The sequence below is a fragment of the Anopheles gambiae genome, chromosome X (genome assembly GCF_943734735.2).
Source record: "Anopheles gambiae chromosome X, idAnoGambNW_F1_1, whole genome shotgun sequence".
NCBI lineage: Eukaryota > Metazoa > Arthropoda > Insecta > Diptera > Culicidae > Anopheles > Anopheles gambiae.
This window is the reverse complement of record NC_064600.1, coordinates 24,216,721-24,233,437: the sequence shown is the minus strand read 5'-3', so window position 1 is coordinate 24,233,437 and position 16,717 is coordinate 24,216,721.

The window sequence follows — 16,717 nt, the reverse complement described above, 5'->3', positions numbered from 1 at the left end:
TCTTCCAGCAATTTGGCTGGGAGAGGCGGGGTCAGGAGTTGATGTTGGAACGGGAACCGAGGATCTCGTAGTGGAGGACCCGGTGTTGGAGCAAGAATTAGGGCCTTTGGCAGGCCCTAATCAGGAGCCGCAACCGGGATCTTTGCCTTTGGATGAGACCGATATCACCAAATTCCTCACTGTTTTTGGGGGAATTATGCGGGAGATGTTCAACACACTAGTTAGGGAGAATGAGGCCAAGACAGGAGGAAATGGGGAACAGGGACAACAGCTGGTGGGTCAGGAAGGGAAAAAGGGCAAGAAGAAGGGAAAGGGTCGGAATGCCAAGGTAGTTGTGGCAGAGGAACCGTGCGAAGGGGAAATTTGTTCGACGGACCAGGGATCTGGACCATTAGAGGGGCAAGAGGGTGCGCAAGAATGGCGGACGGTAAAGGGGAAGACCGCCGTGCGCCGGGAGAGACGGAAGAGGAAGAAGCAGCGTGAAGCTGAGCAAGCAGCTAGCCTCGCCGCAAACACGCCACCTTCTGCTCCCCAACCCAAGCAAAAGCCGGCATCTGCTTCTAATCCCAGGGCCGGCCGAATGCCAAACGCCATCGAGCTCGAATCAATTGGGGGATTCAAGCACGCGGACATGATGCCTATCCTTAGGGAAACGGTGAAGAAAGAGGATGTGCAGAGAATCCGCACAAACTTTAAGGGTCATCTACTCCTGGAGCTAGCACCAATGTCGCACCAGGAAACGATGACCCTTTGGAGAGAGGTGTCTGCGGCCCTTGATGGCAAAGCAAAATGCCGTCCGCGGACACCCTCAGTGCGGGTGAACTGCACCAACATTCCGCCTGGCACTTCGTCCGAAGAAATTTCTTCGGAAATGAGTGCCGCGCTGGGCGTTGAAATTTTCAGCGACCAGATCACGACCGTAAAAACGCATTACGGTACGTTGGTCGCATTTTTCGACTGCCCAGCAATAGCGGTGACCGACCAGGCCCTGGCAAGGCAATACACGGTCGGTTTCAGCAAATGCTGCAGGCTTCGGCTTTTGGAGCGTCGGCGGCAATGCTACCGGTGCTACGAATACGGGCATACTGCTGCCCGTTGCCGTGGCAAGGACCGCAGTAGCAAATGCCATCGCTGCGCGGAAGATAAGCACGAGGGACCGTGCACTAGGGAGCGGAAGTGCTTGGGATGCGAGGGCCCGGATGCAATCGGGCATTCGCTGGGCCAGCGTAGTTGCCGCTACTTTGGAAAGGTAACCCCACAGCCCAGTCATGATTAGAGTGTTCCAACAGAACCTCAATCATGACCAAACGGCACAAGACTTGCTTTTGCAAAGTGCTCGTGCCGAGGGTTGTGATATTCTGCTTATCTCGGACCCCTATTGGGTGCCGAATAATAACAGCAATTGGGTTACCGATACCACTGGTCGGGTAGCAGTGGTATCAGTTGGGGATTATCCTTTTCAGCGCATCATTGACAACCAACGCGAGGACTTCGTTGTGGTCGAGATGCGGGGAATCGTTTTTTGTTCTGTCTACCTACCACCCGTGGGTTCCGATTTGACTGTCGAGGAGTACAAACGCAAATGGACCGAAATCGTGTCTGTACTTCCACGGAATCGGGACACCGTGATCGGGGGTGATGTAAACGCCTGGTCAGGTGCATGGGGGATGGAGCGGAGGCCAAACGACGGGGAAAGGGTATCTAGGGGGGGAGTTGTGATGGATGCGGCGGCTGCTCTGGGATTGGTTCTCCTGAACCAGGGCAACCAGAGCACTTGGATTGGGGCAAATGGTCGCAACTCCATCGTGGACGTATCCTTTTGCAGCCCCTCCTTGGTAGGGGACAACAATTGGCGCGTGTGTGACGAAACCCCAAGTGACCACAATACTATCAAGTTTGTGGTCGGCAGGGTTCCGAGACAGCGCGCCAACAACGAGGTACACTCAGCAGCGAATGGGGGAAGGTGGTCCACAAGATTCTTCGACAAGGATTTGTTCGTTGAAATCTTGAGGGACCAGGACATTTTTGGGCATGTTGCTACGCCAGATGAGCTTACCCAGGCCATCACGGTGGCCTGTGATGGCACCATGCCTAGGCAACCCCCAAGGCGACAGGGCCGGCGGCCAGTTTATTGGTGGACGTCCGAGATTGATCGGTTGCGCAGCCATTATCACGGAATGAAACGGCGGTTCAACCGGGCCCGGACCGAGGAGCAGCGCGAGGAAAGGCGTCAAATGAAGTCGGACGCACGCGCTGCCCTGGAACGGGCCATCAAGCTCAGCAAGGACCAACACAAGCAGGATCTGCCGGAACAATTGGAACCGCACGGCTTTGGCCCTGCTTACCAAATCCGCAAGCAGCAGTGGGAAGGAGTTCGGGTTCCGATGGAACGGGATGCCAATAAGCTCCAGTTCATCGTGAATGAGCTCTTTCCCGATCGTCCCCCGATGGAGTGGCCCGAGACGGAAGTAGGTGAGGATCCACAGGATCCAGTCTCGGAGGAGGAGTTGGCGGAAGAGTTGAAGGAAATTGCCCGCTCACTCAACCCCAAGAAAGCTCCGGGGGACGACAATATTCCAAATATGGCAGCAGCTGCGGCAATTCTGGCTTTTCCGGAAGTTTTTGCTAAAAGCTATAAGCAGCTACTGGAGGCAGGCACTTTCCCCGACGCATGGAAGCGGCAACAGCTGGTGCTGCTTACCAAGTCGGGGAAACCACCTGGGGAGCCCTCGTCGTACCGGCCAATTTGTTTGCTGAGTGTGCTGGGGAAAATTTTAGAGCGGTTGATTCAGCGGAGGCTGACAACCCATCTGGAGTCGACCGGGGGACTTTCGGACGCCCAGTACGGTTTCCGTAAAGGGCGTTCAACCGTTGATGCCATCACTCGGGTGATGGACAATGGTAAAGTCGCTCTAGACAAAAAGCGAAAGGGGGATCGTCTCTGTGCGGTGGTAACGGTGGACGTCCGGAATGCCTTTAACTCGGCAAACTGGACAGCGATCGGCCAAGCTCTGCAGCGTAAAAACACTCCGCCTTATTTGCAGGCGTTGCTGCGGAACTATTTCATTGGCCGAACGCTCCACTACGATACGGATGAAGGAATAGTGTCGAGGACTGTATCTGCTGGCGTTCCTCAGGGTTCGGTTCTAGGACCAACACTTTGGAACGTCATGTACGACGACCTACTCCGCTTGCCGCTCGAAGGACTACGAGCGGACATCATCGGGTTCGCTGACGACGTGGCCTTCACATTTTTGGGAAGGACCACGGAACAGGTCAGCGCATTAGCAACGGCTAACCTGGAGAGGATCGAGCGGTGGCTGCAAGGAGTCGGTTTGGAACTTGCCCACCAAAAGACCGGGTTCATGATCTTTTGTACCCATCATGTCCCGCAGCTCGCAGAGCTTCAAGCGGGCGGTCACTCGATCCAATCCACGGAAACGCTGAAGTACCTGGGAGTGGACCTCTGCCGCAAACAGCACCACAGCCGGCATCTGGAGAGGGTGGTCAATAAGGCTTCACGGATTACGAATGCCTTGACCTGCCTGATGCCGAATAAGCGTGGTCCCAAGAGCCGCAGTAGGAGACAGCTCGTAAACGTCGGCAACAGTATCATCCGATACGGAGTTGCCACCTGGGGGCGATGGGTGCTCGACAAGGAGACCCATCGCAAATCGGTCCAAAGGGCGCATCGACCGGGGGCTCTCCGAGTCGCCAGCGCCTTCCAGACCGTTTCTTATGATGCCGCTTGCGTTGTTGCCAACACCACCCCGTTAGTCCTCCTCATGCAGGAGGATATCCGCTGCCACGACGAAAAGGTAGCGAGTGGTGGAGTTCAATCGGACATACGAAAGCGGCAACGGGAGGAGACGATGAGGCGCTGGCAGGACCAGTGGACAACGGGTGCAGGGCAACCAGGAGCACCAGGACTGAAGACGAGGAGGCTGATTCCAGACATTAATCTCTGGGTCAGCCGCAAGCATGGGGAAGTTGACTTTTTCCTCACCCAGCTCCTCACGGGGCACGGGTTCTTGCGCTCCTATTTCGTCGAGAAAGGCATCCTGGAGGGCTCGCCCAACTGCCCTGAATGTGGTGACGCCGTGGAAGACGTTGAACACGTGCTGTTCCACTGTCCACGGTTCGATCGGATCCGGAATGAGATGCAGCAGCGGTGCCATTCCCGAGTAACAATGGATAACATCGTCTCGGAAATGTGCACCCGCAGCGAAACGTGGGAGGCCGTCCGCGCCGCCGCCAGGACAATCTTCTCCACTCTCCAAGCGAGATGGGATGTTGAGCGTCCACCAACGGCAAGGCGACGCAGGCGGGCCAGACGGCGGGCGAGGGACGCAAATGGTGGTCCCTCAGGCCATGCGGCACGGCAACAACCCGCACCGCAAGGACCACCGTAAGCTGGAAAGTTATTAATCGTTTATTTATTTTCGTTTCTTTCCAGCTTTCTTTTTCTCTTCTCTCATCTATTTTCAGCTTTCTTCTATCTCTTTCTCCTTCTTCTTGTTTCCTCTATCCAAATCTCGTTTCAGGAGAACTGCCTTACGTGCTTGGAGTGGTGACCAACGATGCCGACCCCCCATTGCCCACCCGAAGCGTGGGCGATAGGACCAAAGGGACCGCGTCGCACCACGGAAAGCACCGTAATAAGCAGAATCAGCAGACCAGATCGCCGCAGAAGATGCGTCGTGACCCAGGGTGCAACCGCACACACGACTCCGCAAGAAGTAATACGCACCACAAGCGTACCGGCCGAGTTGGGTGAGTCGGAGAGGGGGATGGAATATGCTCACTCTTCGTTAACAAAAAAAAAAAAAAAAAAAAAAAAAAAAAAAAAAAAAAAAAGGTAGCCAAATACGTCCTCCTCATGCAGGAGGATATCCGCTGCCACGACGAAAAGGCAGCGAGTGGTGGTGTTCAATCGGACATACGGAAACGGCAACGGGAGGAGACGATGAGGCGCTGGCAGGACCAGTGGACAACGGGTGCAGGGCAACCAGGAGCACCAGGACTGAAGACGAGGAGGCTGATTCCAGACATTAATCTCTGGGTCAGCCGCAAGCATGGGGAAGTTGACTTTTTCCTCACCCAGCTCCTCACGGGGCACGGGTTCTTGCGCTCTTATTTCGTCGAGAAAGGCATCCTGGAAGGCTCGCCCAACTGCCCTGAATGTGGGGACGCCGTGGAAGACGTTGAACACGTGCTGTTCCACTGTCCACGGTTCGATCGGATCCGGAACGAGATGCAGCAGCGGTGCCATTCCCGAGTAACAATGGATAACATTGTCTCGGAAATGTGCGCCCGCAGCGATACGTGGGAGGCCGTCCGCGCTGCCGCCAGGACAATCTTCTCCACTCTCCAAGCGAGATGGGATGTTGAGCGTCCACCAACGGCAAGGCGACGCAGGCGGGCCAGACGGCGGGCGAGGGACGCAAATGGGGGTCCCTCGGGCCCTGCGGCACGGCAACAACCCGCGCCGCAAGGGCCACCGTAAGCTGGAAAGTTACTAATCTTTTATCTCTTTCTTTTCGTTTCTTTCCAGCTTTCTTTTTTTCTTTTCTCTACTCTATTTTCAGCTTTCTTCTATCTCTTACTCCTTTTTCTTGTTTCCTCTGTCAAAATTTTGTTCCAGGAGAACTGCCTACGTGCTTGGAGTGGTGACCAACGATGCAGACCCCCCATTGCCCACCCGAAGTGTGGGCGATAGGACCAAAGGGACCGCGTCGCACCACGGAAAGCAGCGTAATAAGCAGAATCATCGGACCATATCGCCGCAGAAGATGCGTCGTGACCCAGGGTGCAACCGCACACACGACTCCGCATGAAGTAATACGCACCACAAGCGTACCGGCCGAGTTGGGTAAGTCGGAGAGGGGGATGGAATATGCTCACTCTTCGTTAACAAAAAAAAAAAAAAAAAAAAAAAAAAAAAAGAGGTAGCCAAATACGGCCCGCTCACTCAACCCCAAGAAAGCTCCGGGGGACGACAACATTCCGAACATGGCAGCAGCTGCGGCAATTCTGGCTTTTCCGGAAGTTTTTGCTAAAAGCTATAAGCAGCTACTGGAGGCAGGCACTTTCCCCGACGCATGGAAGCGGCAACAGCTGGTGCTGCTAACCAAGTCGGGGAAACCACCTGGGGAGCCCTCGTCGTACCGGCCAATTTGTTTGCTGAGTGTGCTGGGGAAAATTTTAGAGCGGTTAATTCAGCGGAGGCTGACAACCCATCTGGAGTCGACCGGGGGACTTTCGGACGCCCAATACGGTTTCCGTAAAGGGCGTTCAACCGTTGATGCCATCACTCGGGTGATGAACAACGGGAAAGTCGCTCTAGACAAGAAGCGAAAGGGAGATCGTCTCTGTGCGGTGGTAACGGTGGACGTCCGGAATGCCTTCAACTCGGCAAACTGGACAGCGATCGGCCAAGCTCTGCAGCGTAAAAACACTCCGCCTTATTTGCAGGCGTTGCTGCGGAACTATTTCATTGGCCGAACACTCCACTATGATACGGATGAAGGAGTAGTGTCGAGGACTGTATCTGCTGGCGTTCCTCAGGGTTCGGTTTTAGGACCAACACTTTGGAACGTCATGTACGACGACCTACTCCGCTTGCCGCTCGAAGGACTACGAGCGGACATCATCGGGTTTGCTGACGACGTGGCCTTCACATTTCTGGGAAGGACCACGGAACTGGTCAGCGCTTTAGCAACGGCTAACCTGGAGAGGATCGAGCGGTGGCTGCAAGGAGTCGGTTTGGAACTTGCCCACCAAAAGACCCGGTTCATGATTTTTTGTACTCAACATGTCCCGCAGCTCGCAGAGCTTCAAGCGGGCGGTCACTCGATCCAATCCACGGAAACGCTGAAGTACCTGGGAGTGGACCTCTGCCGCAAACAGCACCACAGCCGGCATCTGGAAAGAGTGGTCAATAAGGCTTCACGGATTACGAATGCCTTGACCTGCCTGATGCGGAACAAGCGTGGTCCTAAGAGCCGCAGTAGGAGACAGCTCGTAAACGTCGGCAACAGTATCATCCGATACGGAGTTGCCACCTGGGGGCGATGGGTGCTCGACAAGGAGACCCATCGCAAATCGGTCCAAAGGGCGCATCGACCGGGGGCTCTCCGAGTCGCCAGCGCCTTCCAGACCGTGTCTTATGATGCCGCTTGCGTTGTCGCCAACACCACCCCATTAGTCCTCCGCATGTAGGAGGATATCCGTTGCCACGACGAAAAGGTAGCGAGTGGTGGTGTTCAATCAGACATACGGAAGCGACAACGGGAGGAGACGATGAGGCGCTGGCAGGACCAGTGGACAACGGGTGCAGGGCAACCAGGAGCACCAGGACTGAAGACGAGGAGGCTGATTCCAGACATTAATCTCTGGGTCAGCCGCAAGCATGGGGAAGTCGACTTTTTCCTCACCCAGCTCCTCACGGGGCAAGGGTTCTTGCGCTCCTATTTCGTCGAGAAAGGCATCCTGGAAGGCTCGCCCAACTGCCCCGAATGTGGGGACGCCGTGGAAGACGTTGAACACGTGCTGTTCCACTGTCCACGGTTCGATCGGATCCGGAACGAGATGCAGCAGCGGTGCCATTCCCGAGTAACAATCGATAACATCGTCTCGGAAATGTGCGCCCGCAGCGATACGTGGGAGGCCGTCCGCGCCGCCGCCAGGACAATCTTCTCCACTCTCCAAGCGAGATGGGATGTTGAGCGTCCACCAACGGCAAGGCGACGCAGGCGGGCCAGACGGCGGGCGAGGGACGCAAATGGTGGTCCCTCAGGCCCTGCGGCACGGCAACAACCCGCGCCACAAGGGCCACCGTAAGCTGGAAAGTTACTAATCTTTTATCTCTTTTCTTTTCGTTTTTTTCCAGCTTTCTTTTTCTCTCTTCTCCTCTATTTTCAGCTTTCTTCTACCTCTTTCTCCCTTTTCTTGTTTTCTCTATCAAATTTTCGTTTCAGGAGAACTGCCTTACGTGCTTGGAGTGGTGACCAACGATGCAGACCCCCCATTGCCCACCCGAAGTGTGGGCGATAGGACCAAAGGGACCGCGTCGCACCACGGAAAGCCGCGTAATAAGCAGAATCATCGGACCAGATCGCCGCAGAAGATGCGTCGTGTCCCAGGGTGCAACCGCACACACGACTCCGCATGAAGTAATACGCACCACAAGCGTACCGGCCGAGTTGGGTAAGTCGGAGAGGGGGATGGAATATGCTCACTCTTCGTTAACAAAAAAAAAAAAAAAAAAAGGTAGCCAAATACGCCCGGCAAAGTCCGACCACCACCTCCACGCGGTGCCGGGCGGGGTAGGGGCCCGTCATTAAGTTGACGAGGCCCCGAGCTAACGGTGGCGGTGAAGACGGCGTTGAGCATGACAACGTCGCAGGGGAGGGTGTGGTGTTAAGTCGCCACACCCTACATTCTGTCAAGTGGGATACTGAACTCGAGAGGATAATACCTCTGCGCGGATTAGACTAGGGTACGGTTTATGAAATAACTAGGATGTACACGGGCTGGCGGATGAACCCGCCGAACCCTTAGTAAAGCAGGGTGAAACCTGCTTGAAACGGGGGAGAGCTAAGGGGGATTCTGTCACCGCTCTAACTTAGCAAGTCTTAGGTAGCGCTCCAAGACTGTCGCCATACGATACGCTCTATGGCAAATGCAGGTGTGGGTGGGTTCAGCCCCACTTTGCTCCGGTTCGGCACAGAGCCCGTCGTCTCATAAGGGCGCGGGCCAACCCTCGCGTGGAGCTCCCTGTTTCATAGCCACCCACGGAACCAAATAGGAGAATGCATAAACAGACGCGGATAGCGGGCCTGAGTTTGAGCCCAATTGAATGAGCAATACTAAAACTAAGAAGGTCAAAAAGACCAAGGGGGTAGATAAGAAAGATCCGGACCAAGCGTTTATGGATCTACAAGATCGGATGGAGGCGATGCGTTTTGGGATAAGCAATCTCGATGATGAGTCTTCCCATTTTACGCTAGTAACGGTGATGATGGACTTCCTCGATGAGGTTATGTCCGAATTTCGTAGATTTAGAGCCGTTAATCGCATGCAGCAGGTCCTCGACCGTCAAACGCAAACGTCGTTTGACGGTAACGATGGATTCGGGCCGCAAACGCGAAAAGGCAGAAGACCAGTGGCTGATGACCAACAGCCTGGTCCAAGTGGGTTGCAAAGGTTGCAACAACAACAACAACAACCATCGAGGTTGACCCCTGTTAGGGAAGCGGTGGAAAATATTCCAAGTCCGAGAAACGGACCGAATATTAATGAGGGTAGAATTAATAAGAGGAAGAAGAAGAAGAGCAAGAAGAAGCAGAATAAGCCCAGGAAGCGGCCTGAGGCTCTGCTGATATCGGACTGCACTTCCGAGGAGCTGGCGAAATTGCTCAAGGAAATGAAGCAGTCCGATGCTCTTAAATCGGTTGGAGAGACAATCTCTAAGGTCCGACGGGCCCAGAATGGAGGCATGTTGCTAGAACTTAAGCAGGGTAGTTCTGCTAGTGCAATTGCCCCAAAGATTAAGGAAGCGGTGAAGGGCAAGGCGTCAGTGAGAACGCTAGCTCCTTCTAAAATGATTGAGATCATGCATCTCGATGAAATTACCACCCCAGAGGAGGTTGCGGAGTCTGTCAAAGCACAGCTCAACATTGAGATAGAAACAGATCGTATCAAAATGAAGAAAGGCCGCGCGGCCGGTACGCAGTGGGCACGGATCAACGTATCGCTGCCAGACTTTCAAAGCTTCCTGAATTTGGGAAAGCTGAAAGTTGGTTGGTCGATATCCCATATCCGCGAGGTTATGGAAGAGCAGAAATGCTATAAGTGTTGGAAGGTAGGCCATACGAGCTACCATTGTAGGGAACCAGACAGAAGTAATCTGTGCTGGAAATGCGGTTTGAGTGGACACAAGAAGCAAGCTTGTACCAACTCTGTCAAGTGTTTGGATTGCGGTACGAGGTCACAGAACCTTCATGCAACGGGCAGTTATATGTGTCCCCGAAGGCGAACGATTAGATCATAATGGTTAGGTTGCTACAACATAACCAGAATCATAGTTATGCCGCATTTCAGTTAATGTGGCAAACGATAAGGGAAGAATCTGCGGATATAGTGTTGATTGCAGATCCGTATCTGGCAACAACCAACGTCAAAGTGTTACGCAATGACGATAACACAGCAGCGGTAGTGGTTAACGCGGACTTACCAGTTAAGGTAGTCAGTAAGGCTCTGAAGGGTTTAATGATAGTTGACATAGGTGATATGCGAGTGGTAAGCGTTTACGCGCCACCTAGATTTAGTACGGAAGAGTTCCAGAACATGTTGGATAACACGGTAATGGCCGTAACCGGTATCCACAAATTCGTTATCGGGGAGGACTTCAACGCTTGGTCAGTAAGTTGGAACAACCAACTTGGTGAGCGTGGAGAAACCCAGAAACGAAGAGGTGAGTTGGTTTTATCAACCTTTGCACAGATTGACGCAATATTATTGAACGACGGCATCAGCCCAACTTATGTTGAACCAGGGCGTACGTCAGTTGTTGATCTTACTTTTGCGAGCAGAACCGTAGCAAGATCATTTAAGTGGGAGGTGTTATCCAGTTATATGAACTCGGATTATCGTGCGATACGAATAGATCTCGAGACGCAAAGCGTGCGTAACCTGTCCCGACCCATAACGGGATGGAGCATGAAGTATTTTAACAAAGATATATTTGAAGTTATGATGCAAGCCGCTTTTGAGACCGAGGTCACAACAAGCGAATATTTAATGCTTTTACTAGTCACGGCGTGTAATGCGACGATGACTAAGCGTAAGAGGTACACTCCTAACAAGAGTGCATTTTGGTGGACGCTAGAGATTGAGGCACTTCGCAAAGAGTGCAAACACCGCGATCGATTAGCGCAAAGAGCATTTAATACTGATCTCTATTCTACTTTTAGGGACGAGTTCAAGGTGGCAAGGAATGCCCTCAAGCGATTGATCAAGCATACCCGACAGAGGAAGTGGAAAGAGTTCCTGGGAACAGCGAACAACGCATCATTTGGTATAGTATATCATACGTTCAAGAAAGTGGCCGAGGGTTCGATTGGACCCCGAACTATGACATTAGAGGAGTTTAGGGAAGTGGTGAGCGAGCTTTCTCCTACTCACCCAAACACGGTGTGGCCTGATTACCGTATCGATCAGCCACGAGAGTTTGACAGGGTTACTAATGATGAGATTCTTGCGGTTGCCAGGAGACTACCCAACAAGAAGGCGCCGGGACCAGATGGTATCCCGAATGAGGCGCTGAAAGTTGGTATGTTGACTGCAACCGATGCATTTTGCAGGGTTTACCAAGGCTGTTTAGAGAACGCGAAGTTCCCCGATGAGTGGAAAAGGCAGAGGTTGGTGTTAATACCGAAGCCGAACAAACCACCAGGGGAACCGGGTTCGGTTCGCCCCATTTGTTTATTAGACGGGACAGGTAAAGGTCTTGAACGCATCATCGTGCAACGGTTGAATGCACACATCGAGGAGGTCAACGGGCTGTCCGACGACCAGTTTGGTTTCAGAAGTCGTCGATCAACAGTTGATGCGATTCAACGGGTAGTGGACATTGTATCGGTAGCACGAAACAGAAACAGATATAGTGGACGGTATTGTGCAGTTGTTACATTAGATGTTACTAATGCTTTTAACAGTGCTTCGTGGTTGGCGATTGCAAATGCATTACAGAGAATTAACACTCCTAAATATCTTTATGATATCATTGGTGATTATTTTAGGAATCGTGTGCTGATGTATGATACCACAGATGGACCGGCAGAGATTGCAGTCACATCGGGTGTACCTCAAGGCTCGGTACTTGGCCCAACGTTATGGAACCTGATGTACGACGGAGTTCTAAGAGTTGCAATGGTGGAAGGTGCACGGATTATCGGCTATGCAGATGATATAGTATTGTTGGTGGAAGGTAATTGTGTTGATGATATTGAAATTCTCGTTTCCAGTCAGATTCGCATCATCGACAGATGGATGACCGATAATGGATTAAAGATAGCCCCGACCAAGACCGAGTTTATTATGGTCAGTTCCCATCAGAGGATACAGCATGGGGCTATCAGGGTAGGTGATCACGTAGTACATTCGTCGCGCAGCTTAAAGTATTTGGGGATGGTCTTAGATGACCGCCTCGATTACACTTCACACATCAGGTATGCGGTGGAGAGAGCGACGAAGCTATGGACCACCTTGGTAAGGATGATGCGTAATAAGGCAGGTCCGAGTAGTAATGCTAGGCGAGCAATTGCTCTTACTGTTGTGGCGAAGGTCCGGTATGCCTCGCCCATTTGGTGTCATACCCTTAGATTTGCTAACCGTAGACAATGGCTACGTCGGTTTCACCGGCCAGTAGTCCAGCGAGTTATCTCTTCTTTCAGGACAACTTCACATAATGCAGTCTGCGTGCTTGCGGGAATGATCCCGCTTCATCTCCTCCTGGACGAGGACTCCAGGACTTTTCATCGGAGACGAGCAGAGAACATCGCCAGATCGGTTGCACGTAACATGGAACGTGTCACAACTATGGAACGATGGCAACGAGAATGGGATGAGAGTGTTCATGGTCGGTGGACATACCGTCTCATACCCGACGTCAACAGATGGATAAGTAGAAGATTTGGTGGTGTAGATTTCTTTCTTTCTCAGTTTCTTTCCAGCCATGGCTTCTACGCCTACCAGCTTCATCGGATGCAGTTAACGGGTTCGCCGCTATGCGATGCGTGCGAGGAACCTGAGGACGCCGAACACACGATATTCCATTGTGTACGTCATCGTGAATTGATCATCAGACTTCAACATCAAGTCGACGAGGAGTTAACGCCGGAGAACATCATCGAAGTTATGTCTGCTAACAGATATAACTGGAGCATGGTTCATCAAGCAGTACGGACGATTATGATTCGACAACAACATCGAAGACACGTCATCGAACGAGGCGAACGACGTGCTTTGCTCGCCAACATCCAGTTGGCCTTGCAGAGCAGCGACAGTGACGACGAGTAACGACAAGGATTCATCGTAGATCATCGTAGCTTCATCGCCGAGGGCTAGACAGTGGCTAATCACCACTGTTGGAAGCCATTCGTTGCCTGGGATGATGGACATCCACCGCCCGAGTGACGTCGATACCCTAACGGGTGATCCACTCGGGGCCGGTTGAAGGCACGGAGGGGTTTTAGTGAGTAAGAATCTCACACTACCGGGGTTGATCACCCAGGTGTCTTATGAAAGATTTCCCCTTCGATAACAAAAAAAAAAAAAAGCTAACCAGATGCTTGAGCTTGAATCAATTGGGGGATTCAAGCACGCGTACATGATGCCTATCCTGAGGGAAAAGGTGAAAAAAGAGGATGTGCAGAGAATTCGCACAAACTTTAAGGGTCATCTACTCCTGGAATTGGCACCAATGTCGCACCAGGAAACGATGACCCTTTGGAGAGAGGTGTCTGCGGCCCTTGATGGCAAAGCAAAATGCCGTCCGCGGACACCCTCAGTGCGAGTGAACTGCACTAACATTCCGCCTGGCACTTCGTCCGAAGAAATTTCTTCGGAAATGAGTACCGCGCTGGGCGTTGAAATTTTCAGCGACCAGATAACGACCGCTTTTTTTTTAACAATTGCAGGTTTTATTTCATATAAAAACAACGACGTCAAACCTACACTCTTGACGTAGGGCGTCACCCGCCAGGGATTTGCCGTACGTATTTCCGTCCGTTTGGATGTCGCTATCCCAATTATTTATTAGTTCGTTGCGTATTCTTCAACCTTATTTTTTTTTTCTTTTGCAAGGAACGCTTCCTGAGTCCGCATGACTCCCTCTTCCCTCACCTCAGTCGTTGTAAATTCCACTCTTCTCAACGGCCCGACAGTTCCGCTTCACTAGCGGAAGCCTCCTCCGCGGGCATCCATCGCCGACCTGCAGCCAATGCTCGACGGCGTCTCTCATTTTCGCGTCGGTTCCGTCGCGCCCGAATTATATCCGCCTCTGTTCGAGTGGACCGACGACGGCGCGTTGTTGACGGACCCATCTCTTGTACTCGAGCTTTCCACGCTCGCTGCATAAACAGGCGACGTTCATGCCGAGCCCTCACCGTCTCCGATGAAGGTGGTCTTCCCCTGCTTCTCCGAGGAATTGGAGGGGGAGCCCGGCCTTCGCGCTCCGCCTCTGCTGCCGCCCGCAGAATCTCATCGTCGCGGGCTTCCAGCGCTGCTCTAACGTCTGCCGCCAGACGCACTCGTGCCCGGTCGTCGGCTCTGCCACGACGCCGTCTGTTGCGGGCAGACCGCTGTCGCGAAGCTCGAAACTCGTTTACGCGCCGCGTGACGTCCCTTATCGCGTCGTCCTCCATCTCCTCGCCGAAGAGTGAGGCCACACTTTCGAGTGCGACCTCATCGTCTTCCGCGATAGCCGCCTCCGTTCACCCGTTGGCGAGCGCTTCCTCGTCGCGCCACAGCTGCTGCAGCACTGTAGTGATGGTCCTCGCTGCTCTTTGAATGCGGTCCCAAGACTCCGCACTCTCCAGCAGCTTCTCAGCGATGTTGTCTTGACGGACTGCCTCGGGTGTCCCCCAGCCCAACAGCTCTCGTCGCGTATCGTCGAAGACTGGGCACTCGAACATGACGTGGGCCACTGACTCGACCGACCCTGCACATCGTGGACACTCCGGGGACGAGGCAAACCCGCAGACGCTCAGGTACTCGCGGAAGAATCCATGTCCGCTGAGCACCTGCGAGAGATGGAAGTCCACCTCTCCATGCCTCCGCCCCATCCACCGATGCACGTCGGGAATCATCCTGTGCGCCCACGTCAAGTAGCGGCTGGCCGATGGTGTTGCCGCCGCACGGTCCCACTCGTCCTGCCACTCGGTCATCGTGGCCGCTCGCTCCGTCGCTCGTGCCTCCTTCCTGCTGGTGTCAGGTTCGGCCAACAGCCTACGGTGGTACCTTGCGTCTTCTTGAATGATAAGGCGGTAGGGTACCAGACCGGCCATCACCACTGCCACCTCGTAGGATACTGAGCGGAAAGAACTCGTCACTCTACGAGCCAACGGCCTCTGGACTTGGGCGAGTTTCCTCCGACACCACAGCCAGCAATCGCCGCTTGGCCATCTGGGGGCCGCTGTGATTCCTCATCACCGAGGTGACAGCCGCCACCGCACGGAGGGCCTTGTCCGCGGCCGCTTCCACATGCGGTCTCCACGATAGCTTCGCTTGAAGCTGGACACCCAGGTAGCGGATCGACCTCCTAGTCATGCAGGTGACCTCGCCGACGCGTACCGGAACCTCCATTCGTCCTCGTCGCAGGCTCGAGATTAAGACCGCTTCGGTCTTGTGGGGGGCGAGACTAAGATGACGTTCCTCGAGCCACCCCATCACCGCGTCGATCGATGTCTCGGCAACCGTCGTCGCCTCCTCTGGTGTGCAGCCCTCGGCCAGGATGGCGATGTCGTCCGCAAAGCCGACTACACTGGCCCCTTCGGGGAGCTGGATACGCAGCACGCCGTCGTACATGACGTTCCATAGAGTCGGGCCAAGGATTGACCCCTGTGGAACGCCTGCCGTTACCCGACGTGACACCGGGCCATCATGGGTATCATACACCAACTCCCTGTCGGTAAAATAGTCGCGGAGAAGGCGTTGCAGCTGCGGTGGGACCCCTTTCTCCCGCAGGGCCATCGCCATCGCCTGCCAGCTGGCAGAGTTAAAGGCGTTTTTTACGTCCAACGCCACAACCATCAAGCAGCGTTTGTTCCGCTGGTTCGTCCTGCCGAAGGACATCGCGCGTTCGCCTGCTTCCACCACCATCTGAATCGCCTGCAAGGTGCTTCTATTTCTCCGGAAGCCGAACTGGTTCTCCGCTAGCTGAGGCGACTCCGGATTTTCGAGATGCTTGTTCAGCCTGTCGAGTATCGTCCGCTCGAAAACCTTCGCTAAATTGTTGATCAGGCAGATCGGGCGACAAGATGACGCGTCACCCGGTGGCTTACCTGGTTTAGGCAGCAGCACCAACTTTTGCTTTTTCCACTCGCGTGGAATAACGCCCGTGTCCAGGCATCTCTGGAAGATCCCGACGAAGGACTCTGGATACTTGAGGATGGCAGCCGTCACAGCAGCGTTTGGCACACCATCCAGGCCAGGCGCTTTCCGCGGATGCAGCTCGCTCGCTATCGCCTGTAACTCCGGGCGACTGATCGGACGGACTGAAGTGTCTCCTTCCGAAGGCTCGACGTCCGGCCACTCTACCGGGGGATGCTCCGGAAACAGCTCCTCCACGATCCGCTGCAGCACCGCTGGGTCACGTTCTCGCGCCGTCCAGCTGCCCCGAAACCGCAGAAGGACCTGCCGGAACCAATGTCCCGTCTCGTCCGCAGCTAAGGCCCGCAGCCACTCGTCGAACTGCTGCGCTTTGCTGGCCTTAATTGCCGCCTTTAAGGCAGCACGCGCCTCCCGGTGCTCCTCCGAAGCCAGCTCGACTGATGTCTCGTCCGAGGCCATGCTCTGCCTTTCTCGGGCCAACCGACAGCGCTCGGTCAGCTCCCCAATGGCTGGGGTCCACCAATAGACGTTGCATTTCTTCCGCTGGGAGTGCCCGATCCTCGCCATGGTAGCATCGCAGGCCTGTGTAAGCGCCCTTCCC